At 42.5% G+C, this 19,107-nt stretch overlaps 1 protein-coding gene across 1 annotated transcript in view; it reads right to left on the reverse strand.

Moving 5' to 3' along the window:
• LOC128687003 (open rectifier potassium channel protein 1-like) overlaps positions 1-18,183 on the reverse strand; it is a 194,496-nt gene extending 176,313 nt beyond the window's left edge. Inside the window, exon 1 of the mRNA XM_070082284.1 lies at positions 17,936-18,183. The gene's annotated coding sequence lies outside the window, so the exon portion shown is untranslated. The remainder of the gene's footprint in view (positions 1-17,935) is intronic.
• Between the last annotated feature and the right edge of the window lie 924 nt (positions 18,184-19,107).

Here is a 19,107-nt window from a genome sequence, read left to right on the forward strand (position 1 = left end):
GCACAACAGCACCACAACATCACAGCACCACCACACCACCCCAACACTACAAAAGCACTACAACACTGGGAAATGATTTGAGGATCATGAATCCAGGAATACATAGCTGTGAAGAGTGCTGGCATGGGACACTATCATACCTGGTATAGCCAGAGCAACTTGGAGCATGTATACATGGTATAGCCACAGCAACTTGGAGGATGTATACCTAGTATAGCCACATCTTGGAGCATGTATATCTGGTATAGCCACATTTTAAAGCATGTATACCACATACCCCACAGACCATAAAAAAAAACGACATTTGGTCAACATTTATTAATGGTAAAGTATCTCTTACTGGTGTTGTGTCAGTTTAATCACTGGACTGACACAGTGAGCGAAAATTGTCTGTAATATATGAAATAAGATCACAGTAAACAGGTGATTCCACAATATGCAGAACAACTACTGTGAAAAAATAGTGAAATTCCAATCGCTTTCGTGACTTCTCACATTTTCAAGGAATTATATATATATTGTACTGTTGTACATGAGTCCTTGTTTCCCTGACCTCGTGAACATTATCATTATTTTCTTATTGACACGAGGAACCGAATCATTTCAAAATTAGGGAGTGAAAATTAGGGAGTGAAAATTAGGGAGTGAAAATTAGGGAGTGGAAATTAGGGAGTGGAAATTAGGGAGTGGAAATTAGGGAGTGGAAATTAGGGAGTGAAAATTAGGGAGTGAAAATTAGGGAGTGAAAATTGGGGAGTGAAAATTGGGGAGTGAAAATTGGGGAGTGAAAATTAGGGAGTGAAAATTAGGGAGTGAAAATTAGGGAGTGAAAATTAGGGAGTGAAAATTAGGGAGTGAAAATTAGGGAGTGAAAATTAGGGAGTGAATACCTCAAAATTGCTTCTCCAGTTTCTCCAATGACTTCATAATTAAGTCGTCTCAGCTTTAGGGAGAAAAACAGTCTACTGCCTGGGCGAAACGTTGCGTCAACCAAGATTTCCAGGTGTTGCATTTGTGTCTTATTCAGCCAGCTGGTCGGTAATGTGTACCGTTTATGTGATGGTCATTGTTGAAGATAATGTTTGATTCAAGTGAGAGTGGTTATCATGTCTTGTCGACTGTTATCTTGTTGACTTATCTTGTCGACTGTTATCTTGTTGACTTATCTTGTCGACTATCTTACTGTTACCTTGCTCACTGTTACTTTGTTGACTTATCTTGCTCACCATTACCTTGCTGACTGTTGCCTTGCTGACTGTTACCTTGTTGACTTACCTTGCTCAGTGTTACCTTTCTGACTGTTGCCTTGCTGACTGTTGCCTTGCTGACTGTTACCTTGTTGACTTACCTTGCTCAGTGTTACCTTGCTGACTGTTGCCTTGCTGGCTGTTACCTTGCTGACTGTTACCTTGTTGACTTACCTTGCTCAGTGTTACCTTGCTGACTGTTACCTTCCTCACTGTTATCTTGCTCAATGTTGCCTTGCTGACTGTTGCCTTGCTGACTGTTACCTTGCTGACTGTTACCTTGCTGACTGTTACCTTGCTGACTTACCTTGCTCAGTGTTACCTTGCTGTTACCTTCCTCACTGTTATCTTGCTCAATGTTACCTTGCTGACTGTTACCTTGTTCACTGTTACCTTGCTGACTGTTACCTTGCTGACTGTTACCTTGCTGACTGTTACCTTCCTCACTTATCTTGCTCAATGTTACCTTGCTGACTGTTACCTTGCTCAGTGTTACCTTGCTGTTACCTTGCTGACTGTTACCTTGTTCACTGTTATCTTGCTCACTGTTACCTTGCTGACGTACCTTGCTCAGTGTTACCTTGCTGACTGTTACCTTCCTCCCTGCTACCTTCCTCCCTGTTACCTTGCTGACTGTTACCTTGCTCAATGTTGCCTTGTTGACTGTTACCTTGCTGACTGTTACCTTGCTGACTGTTACCTTCCTCCTTGTTACCTTGCTCACTGTTACCTTGCTCACTGTTACCTTGGTAGGTAAGACACATAGGCAACAGTTAGGCAACTTTATTCCGAAACGTTTCGCCTACACAGTAGGCTTCTTCAGTCGAATACAGAAAGTAGGCAGGAACAGCAGAGATGTGAAGACGATGTATTCAGTCCATCACCCTTGAAGTCGTAGAATTTTGAGGTTGTCAGTCCCTCGGCCTGGAGAAGTTCAGTTCCATAGTCAGGAACTGACTATGGCCGAGGGACTGACAACCTCAAAATTCTACGACTTCAAGGGTTATGGACTGATTACATCGTCTTCACATCTCTGCTGTTCCTGCCTACTTTCTGTATTCGACTGAAGAAGCCTACTGTGTAGGCGAAACGTTTCGGAATAAAGTTGCCTAACTGTTGCCTATGTGTCTTACCTACCAACCTGTCGGTATTGTATACCATTTTGATGTTCACTGCTACCTTGCTGACTGCTACTTTGCTCACTGTTACCTTGCCGACTCCAGCATCTAGAAATTTGGTATGGCAATGGGAAATCCTCTTTCACCTGTTCTTAGTAATCTATACATGGAATTTTTTGAAACAATATTGCTTAACACAATCCTCCCTAATAGAGCAAAATGGTTCAGGTATGTTGATATTTTGTGTCTTATGCCCAAGAATGTAGATATACGCCATTTCCTTGGCAAATTAAATAGCTTAGCCCATTCTATAAACTTTACTGTTGAGTGTGAGGAAAATAACTCATTGCCTTTTCTAGATGTTTTAATTATTAAGAGTAATAATGAATTCAAATTTAAAATTTACAGAAAACCTACAAATAACTGTTCCTATGTCCACTATTATTCTTCCCATCAAGATAGAGTCAAACTGTTTGTTTTCTCATGAATGTTTTTGAGAGCTTTACGTATTTGTAGTCCAGAGTTCATAGATGAGGAAATATCCAAAATTTATGAAATGGCCATTGATCTGAAATACCCGAGAAATGTAATTGATAAATCATTTAAAATTGCTAGAAATACTTTTTACAACCCAAAAAGGGACAACCAACCTTATTCAACTAAAAATATGTTGGTTTTCCCTTACCATGAAAACTTGGTTGATATGCCTTCTCTTCTTAAGACTTTTAATATTAAAGTTGTATTTAAAAATCTTGATACAGTAAAAAAAATTTTGATAAAGAATTCCCCCCAAAATGCTGATGGATGTGTCTAAGATTCCTTGTAAAATTTGCGATAAAGTTTATTACGGTCAAACTGGTAAAAATCTCGAACGTAGATTAAAACAACATAAATATAGCATTAGAACTGGACAAGATTCCAATGCTCTATTTATTCATGTAAGAGATTTTAACCATCCAATTGATTTTCAAAAAGTTGAGAAAGTTGTATCAAGCAAGTCCATGGTTGACATAAATATAATTGAATCTTGTTTCATAAAAAGCAGTTTTGAAAATAATATGAATATTTCCTTAGGTTTATATAAATTAGACTCATTTATAATTAATAAAATTTGGTTAGAGTTTAATAATACATTGGACAAATAATAAACCTTATTTCTTGGGTAGAATATTTTGTTAGTGGGATGTCGTGAGGACCTGTCTAGTTGGACCAGCGGACCTACTGCAGTGTTCCTCTTTTCTTATGAGTCCGGTATTATACACACACACACACACACACAGGGCCCTGTACACCGTGTACGTTAGGCCCATATTGGAGTATGCGGCACCAGTTTGGAACCCACACCTAGCCAAGCACGTAAAGAAACCAGTGAAAGTGCAAACGTTTGCAACAAGACTAGTCCCAGAGCTAAGAGGTATGTCCTACGAGGAGAGGTTAAGGGAAATCAACCTGACGACACTGGAGGACAGGAGAGATAGGGGGGAAATGATAACGACATACAAAATACTGAGAGGAATTGACAAGGTGGACAGAGACAGGATGTTCCAGAGATTGGACACAGTAACAAGGGGACACAGTTGGAAGCTCAAGACACAGATGAATCACAGGGATGTTAGGAAGTATTTCTTCAGCCACAGAGTAGTCAGGAAGTGGAAGAGTTTGGGAAGCGATGTAGTGGAGGCAGAATCCATACTTAGCTTTAAGCAGAGGTATGATAAAGCTCACGGCTCAGGGAGAGTGACCTAGTAGCGACCAGTGAAGAGGCGGTGCCAGGAGCTCGGACTCGACCCCTGCAACCTCAACTACGTGAGTACACACACACACACACACACACACACACACACACGTACTCATATACAACAGGCCTAGTGTCTAATCGACATGTGCCTAGGACAAAATGGTAACTAACAGAAGATTGGGGAAGGGCAAAGAAGACCGCAGACGGAGTACAGTCTAGGGGGCCAGAGACTACAAACCTCACTCAAGGGAAAAGATCTTGGGGTGAGTATAACACCAGGCACATCTCCTGAAGCGCACATCAACCGAATAACTGCTGCAGCATATGGGCGCCTAGCTAACCTCAGAACAGCATTCCGACATCTTAATAAGGAATCGTTCAGGACCCTGTACACTGTGTACGTTAGGCCCATATTGGAGTATGCGGCACCAGTTTGGAACCCACACCTAGCCAAGCACGTAAAGAAACTAGAGAAAGTGCAAAGGTTTGCAACAAGACTAGTCCCAGAGCTAAAAGGTATGTCCTACGAGGAGATGTTAAGGGAAATCAACCTGACGACACTGGAGGACAGGAGAGATAGGGGGGACATGATAATGACATACAAAATACTGAGAGGAATTGACAAGGTGGACAAAGACAGGATGTTCCAGAGATTGGACACAGTAACAAGAGGACACAGTTGGAAGTTGAAGACACAGATGAATCATAGGGATGTTAGGAAGTATTTCTTCATCCACAGAGTAGTCAATAAGTGGAATAGTTTGGGAAGCGATGTAGTGGAGGCAGGATCCATACATAGCTTTAAGCAGAGGTATGATAAAGCTCACGGTTCAGGGAGAGTGACCTAGTAGCGATCAGTGAAGAGGCGGGGCCAGGAGCTCGGACTCGACCCCTGCAACCTCAACTAGGTGAGTACACACACACTAACACACCATCTACGTCAGGCCCATACTGGAGTATGCAGCACCAGTTTGGAATCCACACCTAGTCAAGCACGTCAAGAAATTAGAGAAAGTGCAAAGGTTTGCAACAAGACTAGTCCCAGAGCTACGGGGATTGTCCTATGAAGAAAGGTTGAGGGAAATCGGCCTGACGACACTGGAGGCCAGGAGGGTCAGGGGAGACATGATAACGACATATAAAATACTGCGTGGAATAGACGAGGTGGACAAAGACGGGATGTTCCAGAGATGGGACACAGACACAAGAGGTCACAATTGGAAGTTGAAGACTCAGATGAATCAAAGGGATGTTAGGAAGTATTTCTTCAGTCATAGAGTAGTCAGGCCGTGGAATAGCCTAGAAAGTGATGTGGTGGAGGCAGGAACCATACATAGTTTTAAGGCGAGGTATGATAGAGCTCATGGGGCAGGGAGAGAGAGGACCTAGTAGCAATCAGCGAAGAGGCGGGGCCAGGAGCTGTGACTCGACCCCTGCAACCACAAATAGGTGAGTACACACACACACACACACACACACACACACACACACACGTGAAGCAGTATCGCTAAATAGTGCTCCCAGGGTTTAGCGTTTTAGTGGCTGTCCTAAGATATTATTAGCGGTCATCGTAAGTGAGTGAATCAGTGAACATACCTACAAGAGTGTAATAGCTTCCAAGAGTGCGAATAATGTGATAGGATCAAGAATTTTACAATTTAAATTTGAATGAAATTTGAGTGAGGGAGCTGATCAGGCTACTGGCCGCAGTGTTGACACAAAATATCCAAACAGTTAATTGGGTTAACGGTGTGATCTGAAATATTAACAAATACATATGTTGGTTGATTATAGCAGCAGTGTAGTGATAAGGTCATAAGAGTGATTAAGTAAATACTGAAAGTAAGAAAAAATTAGTCAATCCCCAGCTGTTGGTGTTGTGAAGGTAGCTAACATCATCAGACTTGTTATGACCATAATACTGTACTAAAGAAAAAAGAGGGAATACCAAGTCTTAAAAGAAAAAGAAAATAAAAACTTGAATGTATGATAAAGTTCCTGAAGGAGTTACAAATTGAAGGAGTTGATATCAGCCGACCAGCAGGAACCTCCATTGTTGTGCAGACGACATCACTTGCCTATTTGTGGTTAATTTTGGTTAGTGTCTAAAGTCTCAGTGTCTCGCCCTGCTGGTTGTATGCTATACCATCTCTCTCTCCCTATTTCAGTACCAGGAGATAGATAGTGGTTAGTAAATTATCTAAATATCGCCAGGTAAACTCCAGAAGTTGTGTAGCCTAGTGAACCCCCCCCCCCCCTGTTTTTCTGAGGGACAAGCTAGTAAACAAGTACGCACATACAAACACACGTGTGCACCCGTAATTATTGTTATAATAAACAGTATATATTAATAAGGAATTGAGTGAGAAAAAATAATCCTATAATCTTCAAAAAGTAAAGTAGCGTAGTGTGCGGAGATCTGGGCCGGGAGAGTACCGGTGAAACAACAACAATAACAAATAGTGTTAACGTAACCCCCCCCCCTCTTTTTCAAAGAACGACAAGCTAGTAAACACACACACACACAAACACAAGTGTACGCAATTAATATTATATAGTATATATTAGTGCATATTAATAAGGAATTGATTGGATTTTTTTTTTTTTTTTTTTTTTTTTTTTTTTTTTATAATCTTCAAAAGAGTAGCGTAGCCTAGTGTGCGCACGCACACCCACACACCCACACCCCCACACACACCCACCCACCCACCCACACACACCCACACACCCACCCACACCCACCCCCACCCACCCACCCACACACCCACACACCCCCCACACCCCCCACACACACACCCCCACACACCCACACACACCCACACACCCACACACACCCACACACACACACCCACACACACCCACACACACACACCCACACACACACACACACCCACACACACCCACACACACCCACACACACCCACCCACACACCCACCCACACCCACCCACACACCCACCCACACACCCATCCACACACCCATCCACACACCCACCCACACCCCCCCACACCCCCCCACAAACACACACACGCAACACACACAACACACACACAATACACACACACACACATATTGCCAGACTCACACATACACTCCCCCCCCTCCCCCACCGACATCTCACTCCTTCACCTGATCCCTCCCCTCCCTCTTTCACCCTCCCCTCCCCACCTCTCCCTCTCCCACTCACCCACTTACCACTTGATTCACTCTCCTTCCCACTCCCCCTCCCCACTACTCTCCCATATAGCCACAGTTCCTCCTCTACCTCCCCCCCACACTCTGACATATACAATACTAACCTAACATACAGAATTACATAGGTTTCCCACTCTGAGGCAATCAGGATAAAAAAAAATGGGTTGCCAGAGAGCAACAAGAAAACCCAAGGGACAGGAGGAGGGAACTGCAAAGGAAGATTGGGCAGCAGAGCTCACAAAAAGGGAACAAGAATGGGAAAAGAAACTAGAAGAACTTAGCATGAGAATGGAAGAGAGGATAGACATGGAAAGCAGGAAGTGGGAGGTGAAAGTCAAAGCAGCAGAGGCCAGGATACAGAGTTTAGAAGAGGAACTGGAAAATCTGAAACAGACTAAAGAACTAAATAACATTTTGGGATTGACAACAGAGACCGCTACCTCAGCCACAAATAAGGGGACTGTAGGGACAGAAGGAGCAAAACTGCATGTAGAAGCTCTATCAGTGGAGACTGTAGTAAATGAAAGAGCTAAGCTATATGTGGAGGCCCTAAAAGACCACAACAGAGCCCAGGGAAAGCCGAGAAGGGAAAATGACAGGCCACTGAGCCCATGTACAGTAGCTAGTGAAACTGAAGAAAGGAAAGCTGCAATGGAGGAAATCAAATTGAATGAGGCGATACACAGGGATATGCAGTGGGAGAATGAAAGGGTGAGGTCAGTCTTTGTGTATGGGCTACAGGAAGTTGAAGGGGAAACATATGAAGCAAGAAAACAAGGGGAAAAAAAAGCAATTGAAAGCATCATGAAAGTAATCGGAGAAGACGACATGACCCAGCTGGAAAATTTTCGGAGAATAGGGGGGTTTGTAAAAAAAAGAACCCGGCCAGTGAAAGTGACCTTCAAGGCAGAATCGACTCGGAACAGGATACTGTGGGAGAAAGCACGATTAAGGGACATGCCGGAATACAGGAAGGTGTATCTCGACCGCGACAGAACAAAAGACGAAAGGCGGAAACTGAGAGAGATGATACAAAGGCGAAAGGAGGAAAGAGAGGGGATGGAGAAGACAGACAGGAGATCCCAGACACAGGAAGAAGATCAAATACAACCTCCCTCACAGCTTCCTATAGAAGCCTCCCAACCAGGTCAACCCCAGTGCAGCCAAACACTCTAAACCAAAACACCCATGTCATATCCAATGCCCCCACCCACTACATTACAAACTCCACCCCCACAGCAACCACCCATAGTTCCTTATCAGGTCTCCCAATTCCCCAACCCCAATACACCTCCCAGACCACAGTCTTAGAAAAGAAGTTGAAGGTATGGTATACAAATGCAGATGGAATAACAAATAAGTATGAGGAGTGGCATGAAAGAATCAAGGAGACATCCCCAGACATAATAGCACTCACAGAAACAAAACTCACCAGAATAATAACAGATTCAATCTTTCCACCCGGATATCAAATCCTCAGGAAAGACAGAGGGAGGAGAGGGGGAGGAGGAGTTGCACTGCTCATTAAAAGCCAGTGGGGTTTTGAGAAAATGGAAGGAATGGATGGCACGGGTGAAAGGGACTACTTAGTAGGAACAATCCAGTCTGAGGGACATAAGGTGATAATTGCAGTAATGTACAACCCACCACAGAACTGCAGGAGACCAAGAGAAGAATACGATGAGAGCAACAGAGCCATGGTCGACACACTAGCCGAGGTGGCCAGGAGAGCACATGTGGGGGGAGCAAAGTTACTAGTTATGGGTGATTTCAATCACAAGGAGATTGACTGGGAAAACCTGGAGCCCCATGGGGGTTCCGAAACATGGAGAGCCAAGATGATGGATGTAGTACTGGAAAACCTCATGCATCAACATGTTAGAGACACTACCAGAGAGAGAGGAGAAGATGAACCAGCAAGACTGGACCTTGTATTCACCTTGAGTAGTTCAGACATCGAGGATATCTTGTATGAAAGGCCCCTGGGAGCTAGTGATCATGTGGTTCTGTGCTTCGACTACATAGTTGAGCTCCAAGTGGAGAGAGTAGCAGGAATAGGGTGGGAAAAACCAAACTACAAAAGGGGAAACTACTCAGGCATGAGGAACTTCCTTCAAAACATTCAGTGGGAGAGGGAACTGACAGGAAAACCAGTACAAGAAATGATGGACTATGTGGCAACAAAATGCAAGGAGGCAGAGGAGAGGTTTGTTCCCAAGGGAAACAGAAATAATGGGAAGAACAGAACGAGTCCTTGGTTCACCCAAAGGTGTAGGGAGGCAAAAACTAGGTGTACTAGAGAATGGAAAAGGTACAGAAGACAGAGAACTCAGGAAAATAAAGAGATTAGCCGAAGAGCCAGAAATGAATATGCACAGATAAGAAGGGAGGCTCAGCGACAATATGAAAATGACATAGCATCGAAAGTCAAGACTGACCCGAAGCTGTTGTACAGCCACATCAGGAGGAAAACAACAGTCAAGGACCAGGTAATCAGACTGAGGAAGGGTGATGGGGAATTCACAAGAAACGACCGAGAGGTATGTCAGGAGCTCAACACGAGATTTAAAGAAGTATTTACAGTGGAAACCAGTAGGACTCCAGGAAATCAGAACAGGGGGGTACACCAGCAAGTGCTGGATGAGGTACATATAACCAAGGAGGAAGTGAAGAAGCTGCTATGCGAACTTGACACCTCAAAGGCGGTGGGACCAGACAACATCTCTCCGTGGGTCCTTAAAGAGGGAGCAGAGATATTGTGTGTGCCATTAACAAAGATCTTCAACACATCATTTGAAACTGGGCAACTCCCTGAGGTATGGAAGATGGCAAATGTAGTCCCAATTTTTAAAAAGGGAGACAGACATGAGGCACTAAACTACAGACCTGTATCACTAACGTGTATAGTATGCAAGGTCATGGAGAAGATAATCAGGAGGAGAGTGGTGGAGCACCTGGAAAGAAACAAGTGTATAATTGACAACCAGCATGGTTTCAGGGAAGGAAAATCCTGTGTCACAAACCTACTAGAGTTTTATGACAAGGTGACAGAAGTAAGACAAGAGAGAGAGGGATGGATCGACTGCATTTTTTTGGACTGCAAAAAGGCCTTCGACACAGTTCCTCACAAGAGGTTACTGAAAAAGCTAGAAGATCAGGCACACATAACAGGAAAGGCACTGCAATGGATCAGAGAATACCTGACAGGGAGGCAACAACGAGTCATGGTACGTGACGAGGTGTCAGAGTGGGCGCTTGTGACAAGCGGGGTTCCACAGGGGTCAGTCCTAGGACCTGTGCTGTTCTTGGTATATGTGAACGACATAACGGAAGGGATAGACTCAGAAGTGTCCTTGTTTGCAGATGATGTGAAGTTAATGAGAAGAATCAAATCGGATGAGGATCAGGCAGGACTACAAAGAGACCTGGACAGGCTACAAGCCTGGTCCAGAAACTGGCTCCTTGAGTTTAACCCTGCCAAATGCAAAGTCATGAAGATTGGGGAAGGGCAAAGAAGACCGCAGACACAATATAATTTAGATGGCCAAAGACTGCAAACCTCACTCAAGGAAAAAGATCTGGGGGTGAGTATAACACCGAGCATATCTCCTGAGGCGCACATAAATCAGATAACTGCTGCAGCATACGGGCGCCTGGCAAACCTACGGATAGCGTTCCGATACCTCAATAAGGAGTCGTTCAAGACACTGTATACCATTTACGTCAGGCCCATACTGGAGTATGCAGCACCAGTTTGGAATCCACACCTAGTCAAGCACGTCAAGAAATTAGAGAAAGTGCAAAGGTTTGCAACAAGACTAGTCCCAGAGCTACGGGGATTGTCGTACGAAGAAAGGTTGAGGGAAATCGGCCTGACGACACTGGAGGCCAGGAGGGTCAGGGGAGACATGATAACGACATATAAAATACTGCGCGGAATAGACACGGTGGACAAAGACAGGATGTTCCAGAGATGGGACACATACACAAGAGGTCACAATTGGAAGTTGAAGACTCAGATGAATCAAAGGGATGTTAGGAAGTATTTCTTCAGTCATAGAGTAGTCAAGTCGTGGAATAGTCTAGAAAGTGAAGTAGTGGAGGCGGGAACCATACATAGTTTTAAGGCGAGGTATGATAAAGCTCATGGAGCAGGGAGAGAGAGGACCTAGTAGCAATCAGTGAAGAGGCGGGGCCAGGAGCTATGACTCGACCCCTGCAACCACAAATAGGTGAGTACAAATAGGTGAGTACACACACACACACACACACGTACGTACTCATATACAACAGGCCTAGTGTCTAATCGACATGTGCCTAGGACAAAATGGTAACTAACACACACACACACACACACACACACACACACACACACACACACACACGTGCATTGTCTTTATCCTCCTAGCAATGGTACGTTTCACCCACTCCTGCAATTCTTCTTTAACGTTTTCAGCTAGTGACCTCATGCACCGCCCGTGCAGTTGTTACCATCATCACCACACGTTTACCTTGCACCATATTCCTTTCACTCTGCTCTCTAATCTTCAATATACTTCTATTTACACTCATCACCTTCCTTCAAGGAGAGGGGAAGGTGGGGAGGGGGGAGGTTTAAAGGTTCTTCATGCTGGTAAAGAGCTCTTGATCCAGGGTATTGGAAGTACCCTTCCCTGTCTCTCGTACTTAACTTTGATTACGTCTAATAATAATAATAATAATAATAATAATAATAATAATAATAATAATCATACTCGTAATATAATAAAAATTAAAACTATATAATCATATAAAAATAATAGACTAAAATTCTGGCGTTCACGTCTTGTATACAATTATCAATAAAGACAATAAAACGCTTCAGTAACATCCCACAAAATAGGGGAAAACTAACTTTTTACTACAGAGTAAAGGCTTTTATTGCATAACCTAAGCCTCTCCAGCCCAGCCCGTCCTTCTAATCATAGGCAACATGTTACTGTATACTGTGACCCAGACAGTCGAATGAGTAACTATGACACTGGAATTAAATAGAGATTATACGACTGTCTCTTTGAACATACAGTGGGTGGGTCTTCACAGTTCTCAACAACCTGTAACACACACACACACACGTTGCATTTACAGCACTTGTCTCATCACTCTCCTATCCATCCACTCCCGTTTTTATTAAATACAGTTTTATACATCAGAAGTGTGCTACTATTCTATTCCATATGATGGTTATTCAGTGGGAACGAAAGATAATTATGTTTCCCCCTGTCACGTTCCATCACACAGGATGAGTTTCGTGCATGAGGTAATGAAATCTGTCAGCCCGTGCTGGGAGTCTGCAGCAAGACGATGCTAGACTAATTCTGTGAATTCAGTAAAGTCACTTTATTTCCCCCCCCCCCTCTTTATTCAAGAATTATTCACTCACCTGCTTTGATATAAGTATCTGATTCATAATTATCCTTCACTATACAATTTTTCACTATGTAAACCTTCACTATTAATATTGATTGCTCCTCTTCAGTCATAGCCTCTATATTTTCCATCACTATATATAACTGAGAGAAGTTTTCCTCCTATACTCTATTTCATTCCCTTCTATTTTATGCTAAGGTTCAGTCCATGTTCTATGTTAGTCACTAAACTATTGTCATTTCTTCCATAGTGATACTGACCAGAGTACTAACCGCTAACATCTTATCCTCACCTACTTTCTCCACCAGATAAACTTTACTCCAATTAAATCTTTTTAACAACAAAGGCCGTCTCCCACCAAAATAGGGTGACCTAAACACTTGTGTATAGATTTGGTTTACGGCTGAAATTTACAAAGTACTAATTTCTCCTGTTTAGTCTGCATGTGTGTGGTGGTGAAGTAGTTAAACCATCATGGTAAGGGAGGCGCAGTTTTACACAGGGCCAATTAACCTGTGGCTTTTGAGAAGAATGCTATGTGACTAATTCGATTAGACAGGTCCCTGGGTGCCTGCTGTCTCGTTTCTCTCCTGTTGCTGGGTGATGGTTAACCAACGAGGTACTTGGTGCCGTTGAAACTATGTACCGGTGGAAACCTGCAAAATTAGGTCAAGAGAACAGCAGGTACGACATCGCAGAGAAAGTAGTTCAGGAGCATAAACGTTTGTCTCACCTGTGAACGAGACGCTGTCTCTGTTTCTTTTTCAGACCATCACGTCACCTAGCAAAAATGCAAGACAACCATCCCACGTTTAGAAACTTCGGAGGACGTTTCGATCAGTCTAGGGCCGAATTCGCAATCAGTTATAACTTTATAATGATTCAGGACGGACCGAAACGTCACGAGGTTTCTCTCCTAAGTGAGGGTTTTGCTGAATTTTTCCGCCTACAATACTGTGACTGAGATTTATTCTTTACTTAATGAGATTGTTTAAATTTTTTTTTTTTTTTACATTTCAGTAGGTATATTATATAGCAGTTTCACGGGGTGGAGTAGGACCTACCTAAAAAGGACCTACCTAGCAAGTCGTAACTGCTTAGCAAGATCTTTCGAGCATGTAGTACCTGCATAGCAAACAGGACCTGCCTTGCCCGCAGGACCTGCCTAGCAATCAGTACCTGCCTAGCAAGCAGGACCTGCATAGTAAACAGGGCCAGCATAGCAAACAGGACCTGCCTAGGAAGTAGAACCTGCCTAGCAAGTAGTACCTGCCTAGCAAGCAGTACCTGCCTAGCAAGCAGGACCTGCAGAGCATACAGGACCTGCCTAAGAAGTAGAACGTGCCTAGCAAGCAGGACTTGCATAGTAAACAGGACCTGCCTTGCAGTAGGACCTGCCTAGGAAGTAAAACCTGTCCAACAAGTAGTACCTGCCTAGCAAGTAGAACCTGCCTAGCAGGGACCAACAAGCCTCTTCCAATATTTATCCTTCCTGTCGTCTTATGTAAAAAAACATCTATGGTGACAGGCATGATTTCAAGATATTTCATTCTCCTCCTGTAAGTTTTGACTTCACAAGAGATTTTTATAAAAACGCACAACGCAGAAACAAGCGGGGATATACAGAGAAAGATCGCAGTCAGAAGGATTCGAGCCCACTACAGGAAGACTGGCAAGGTTCCCAATTGACACCGTTCTCCACTCATTGTGAAACCATGTCTGAGGCCAGAGTGCCCGGGCTGGGAAGAAACTTGTCTTGTAAACCAGACTGCCCAGCTTATGTGGCATTTGTGGATTAGTGGAGAACAGCGTCACTTGGGAAATCTTGCCAGTTTTCCTGTAGTGGGTTCGAATGCTGCTGACTGCGATCTTTTTCTGTGTATATATATATATATATATATATATATATATATATATATATATATATATATATATATATATATATACACACATTATAAGGAACAATTGTTCCTTGATAATGTGAGTAGTCACGAAAGCGCTTGGAATTTCTCTATTCTTTCACAGTGGTTGTTTTGCATATTCTGAAATCACCTGTTTACTGTGATCTTATTGCATATATTACTTTTTTTCTGTCTTTTTCTACTATATTTTTGTCAGGTTTCTCCCAATTGGGAAAGTTTCTTAGGAAAATGCAGCATCCCACAAGTAAATAAGAAGCGCAAAGATAGACATCATAAATGCTCCGAGAGCTGTTGATGGCTATGAGTCTATGGTGCTGATGTAAGAATAGTGAGAATGATATATAAATAGCCTATAATAGATCCACTGTCACCACTACTACTACTATCACTACTACTACTACTCCTATACTATTCCCTCCTCTCGTTATACTACTGCTGTCCCCACTCCCTCTCGTATATATATTGTGGCTCTCTTGTCTTTGCACTTCTATGTAACTGGTTAATGATAAATTAGACACATGTGCAACATCTGGGCATCTATATTTTTAGACGTTTCACCGTCCAGTGGCTTTATCAATACATAGACATCATATGAAAACAGTAAAAAATACAACAGTCGGTAGAAAGTGAGGTAATCAGTCCCTCAGCCCAGGAGCAGGTGATGAGCAGCCTAGTTAACGGTCCAAGTCCGGCCGAAACAGTCTTAAGTTTCAGCCTCCTATGTGCGGATTATTTGTGTATTAGAATCTTAACTGGTTAGTCTACAACTATGTTAATATTGACTAAAAAATATATCTGGCCTCTGAAGCTAATACAAAACGAATCACTGAGAATTATCTTTGTCCTGCAACTGCCAAGGTTATTATATTGTTATTAAAGTGATAAAGGAGCTTGGTATTCCTGATATCAGTGATACCATAATTGAATTTATAGTTAGTATTAAAATTCTTAAACATGAATCAGGGACTGTCACTATAAATCTTGCTAAATGTCTAGAGGTAAATAAATCCGAATCGAAATGTATCAGCATATTTATTCATCTTGCATTCTAAAACGTGCATGAATTGCATCACAGTTGGCAACAACTCCCTCTGTGGAAGTTGCATTCATTTAATATCACATCACTCAACGTCGTTTCCAAGAGACTTACCAGTAATCCCTTTCTTAAATCATCTGCAAAGGCAACTACTCAAGAAGAAATTTCTCGCCTTATTGTAAGAAGATATCACAAATTACATAAACTGGAGGATCCACTGGTCGGGATGCTTCACCTCTTGTTGACATCTCCCAAGATAGCAACCATATTGAGCTATGGCATAAGAATAAACTGGGGTTTATATTAAAAACTGAATTGTTGGCCCATCATGCTTGAAACAATCATGCTTGAAACAATCATGACTCCTCGATCATTAGTGATCCTGTCGTCGCTAGAATTCTTGACGAGTGAGACACATGTACAGCATGTATTGCTCAAGCGCTTTGCCTGCTGAGCAGGCTTCATCAGCTACGTTTCGACCATAAAGATATTTAATTGTTGCACATGTATGCCAAGAGAAGAAACACATTTACGTAGACGGGGAACTGGATTACCACGCAGTAGCTCACAAGAAAGCCCTACTGAACAAACGAGGGGATAATCTTGACAGACACGGGAAAAACCCTGCTGGCAGACACGGGAAAAACCCTGCTGACAGACATGGGTAAAACCCTGCTGACAGACATGGGTAAAACCCTGCTGACAGACATGGGTAAAACCCTGCTGACAGACATGGGTAAAACCCTGCTGACAGACATGGGTAAAACCCTGCTGACAGACATGGGTAAAACCCTGCTGACAGACATGGGTAAAACCCAGCTGACAGACACTCTTAAGTCTGCCTGTATAATCTGTGGCACGAGACACGTCGTTCATGAGAAGGTTGAAGCTGTAAGGTATACGGGATCTCTTCTTTAGAGTGTATTTTCTTTATCAAAAGTGCTTCATTCACTTCTTCGAAAGTATATCAGCTTTCTATAGAGTGCGTTTAAATCCTTAAAAGTGTGTTACACTCCTCAAAAGTGAGGTTTCTTCCCCACAAGTGTGTCCTCTCATTCGCGCGCGCGCGTGTGTGTGTGTGTGTGTGTGTGTGTGTGTGTGTGTGTGTGTGTGTGTGTGTGTGTGTGTGTGTGTGTGTGTGTGTGTGTGTGTGTGTGTGTGTGTGTGTGTGTGTATGTGTATACTCTCTTCCAGTACTTCTCAGCTAGTCCATGTTCTTTGTCTCCTTCGCTGGACTACGTATTCCGTCTCCTCCGTTAACAGCCTACCCATGGACTTTCACCAGCCTCACGAAACTCCATTTCCTGTCTGCAATAAATCATTATCACAGACCTTGGATACCCTATGAAGATATCCCAAAACTCTACAGTTTTAGAAACACTATGGACTGACAGCACTGATATCAAATACTGTACAAGTCTTTGTAGACTTACTCTGACCAAGACCTTGTTCACATTATGCTAAAGAGTTAATCGAAAGCAAAACCTTGTTGATTCAAATCATATCAGCTTTCATGCTGCGGCTCTCATGATATTCCAACATAAGTAATAATCATGAATACGTTGTACTTCAGAAATCACTGAGTGTATACCAGAGTGTTGCATAAAATACCACGTTCATAAATCATAAACCAAATTATAAAATGTTAAAGAATGCAAACCAAAGTATTGTAGTTAGCTAACATAATTTAATAATAGTTCAGTAGTTATTAGATAATTTTAAGGCTGGCTAAAGTGATCTGCATAACAAAGGGTTTAATAGAAGTTATCTGGAGTTTCTGGAGAGAGTTCCGGGGGTCAACGCCCCCGCGGCCCGGTCTGTGACCAGGCCTCCTTAGGTCAGTGTCCCAGGATGCGACCCACACCAGTCGACTAACACCCAGGAACCCATTTTACTGATGGGGAACATAGACAACAGGTGGAAAGAAACACGTCCAATGTTTCTACTCTGGCTGGGAATCGAACCCAGGCCCTCATCGTGTGAAGCGAGAGCGTTAACCACCAGGCCACCAGAGCTTAAACTTATCAGTTCATTTTATATCAATTGTATATTGTACTTCATAGAAATAAAATTTGTATTTGTTTTTGTATATAACACATGAGCAACTAATGTGTGTGTGAGAGAGAGAGAGAGAGAGAGAGAGAGAGAGAGAGAGAGAGAGAGAGAGAGAGAGAGAGAGAGAGAGAGAGAGAGAGAGAGAGAGAGAGAGATATTAATAAAAAATTAAATATAAATTAAAAAAAATACTATAAATTTAAGATGTCACTAACCTTGATCAAGGAGACAGTAACTGAAACACACAATATACCTTCTTTCACACTTTATATATATTCTGTAGGGTATATCCCTTTTAATGCGTATGCACTGTATATTCACTTGGAGGGGGTGTATATCTCAGGTGATACGCAGCCTTAATGACACGCACAGTCAATAGGATTTACACCTATTGCACCACCCAAGGCTTAACCCTACACTACTGACACTGTTACAGTTTAACATTATATCACTTCCACTGCCCACTGCTAAAACTAGTGGGACTTCCCACTGACACCACCAGCGTGAAATAGCAATAGAAACAAAGATCAAGATTCTTGAACTTTGTTTTTGTTGTTGCTTCGACAGTGTTGAGGTACTGAACTTCTAGACTCGAGAAGTTCAATACATCAACACTGTTTCGAAACTTTTAAATCATGCCATTTTATTGTAGGTTGTTTATGAATTGTTCCAACGACTATTTCTTGAGTTATTTATAAACTGATTTAGTGGCGGTTTTGTGGACTTTTTATAAATTGTTCCAGCCATAGTTTTGTGGTTTATTATTATTATTATTATTATTATTATTATTATTATTATTATTATTATTATTATTATATAAGGACGCATTAAACCCGTAGGAGTCATATAGAAAGATACACACCTCTATGTGTGAATACATCCTGCATCATATATACCCGGGTTCCTTGACCCACATTTACAATACACGCGCGTGCAGACAAATATACTGGGGCCAACAATTGTGACACAATCCATGGGTTCATACCGTAGCGAGGGCGGCCATGTTGACATGCCGGCGTGACGTATCCGTGACGTCACACAACAACAAAACAAACTGCCAGATTTCGCCAGATCAATAACTTGACGTAGTTTTATCGCAAGATAGAAAGAACCGTATGACATTTTATTGAACGGTTGTGTCACCCTGGCAGCCCTTTTTAAGGTATATGATAAGCTTTTCTTTATAAATATTTATATATGGGTTAGAAAATATTGCACAGGTGAGTTGATTCCCCTCACGACATTTGATATGCAGGAAGCAGCGATTTTTTTTTCAACAATGAAATACTACGAAATAAACTCTCTCTATTTTACAACCTTACCCCCACCTTCCCCCATCCTTCCCCTCTCTATTCTCCTCCCTCCCACCCCACAACCGCCTCTCATG

This window comes from Cherax quadricarinatus, chromosome 7, assembly GCF_038502225.1.
Source record: "Cherax quadricarinatus isolate ZL_2023a chromosome 7, ASM3850222v1, whole genome shotgun sequence".
Lineage (NCBI taxonomy): Eukaryota > Metazoa > Arthropoda > Malacostraca > Decapoda > Parastacidae > Cherax > Cherax quadricarinatus.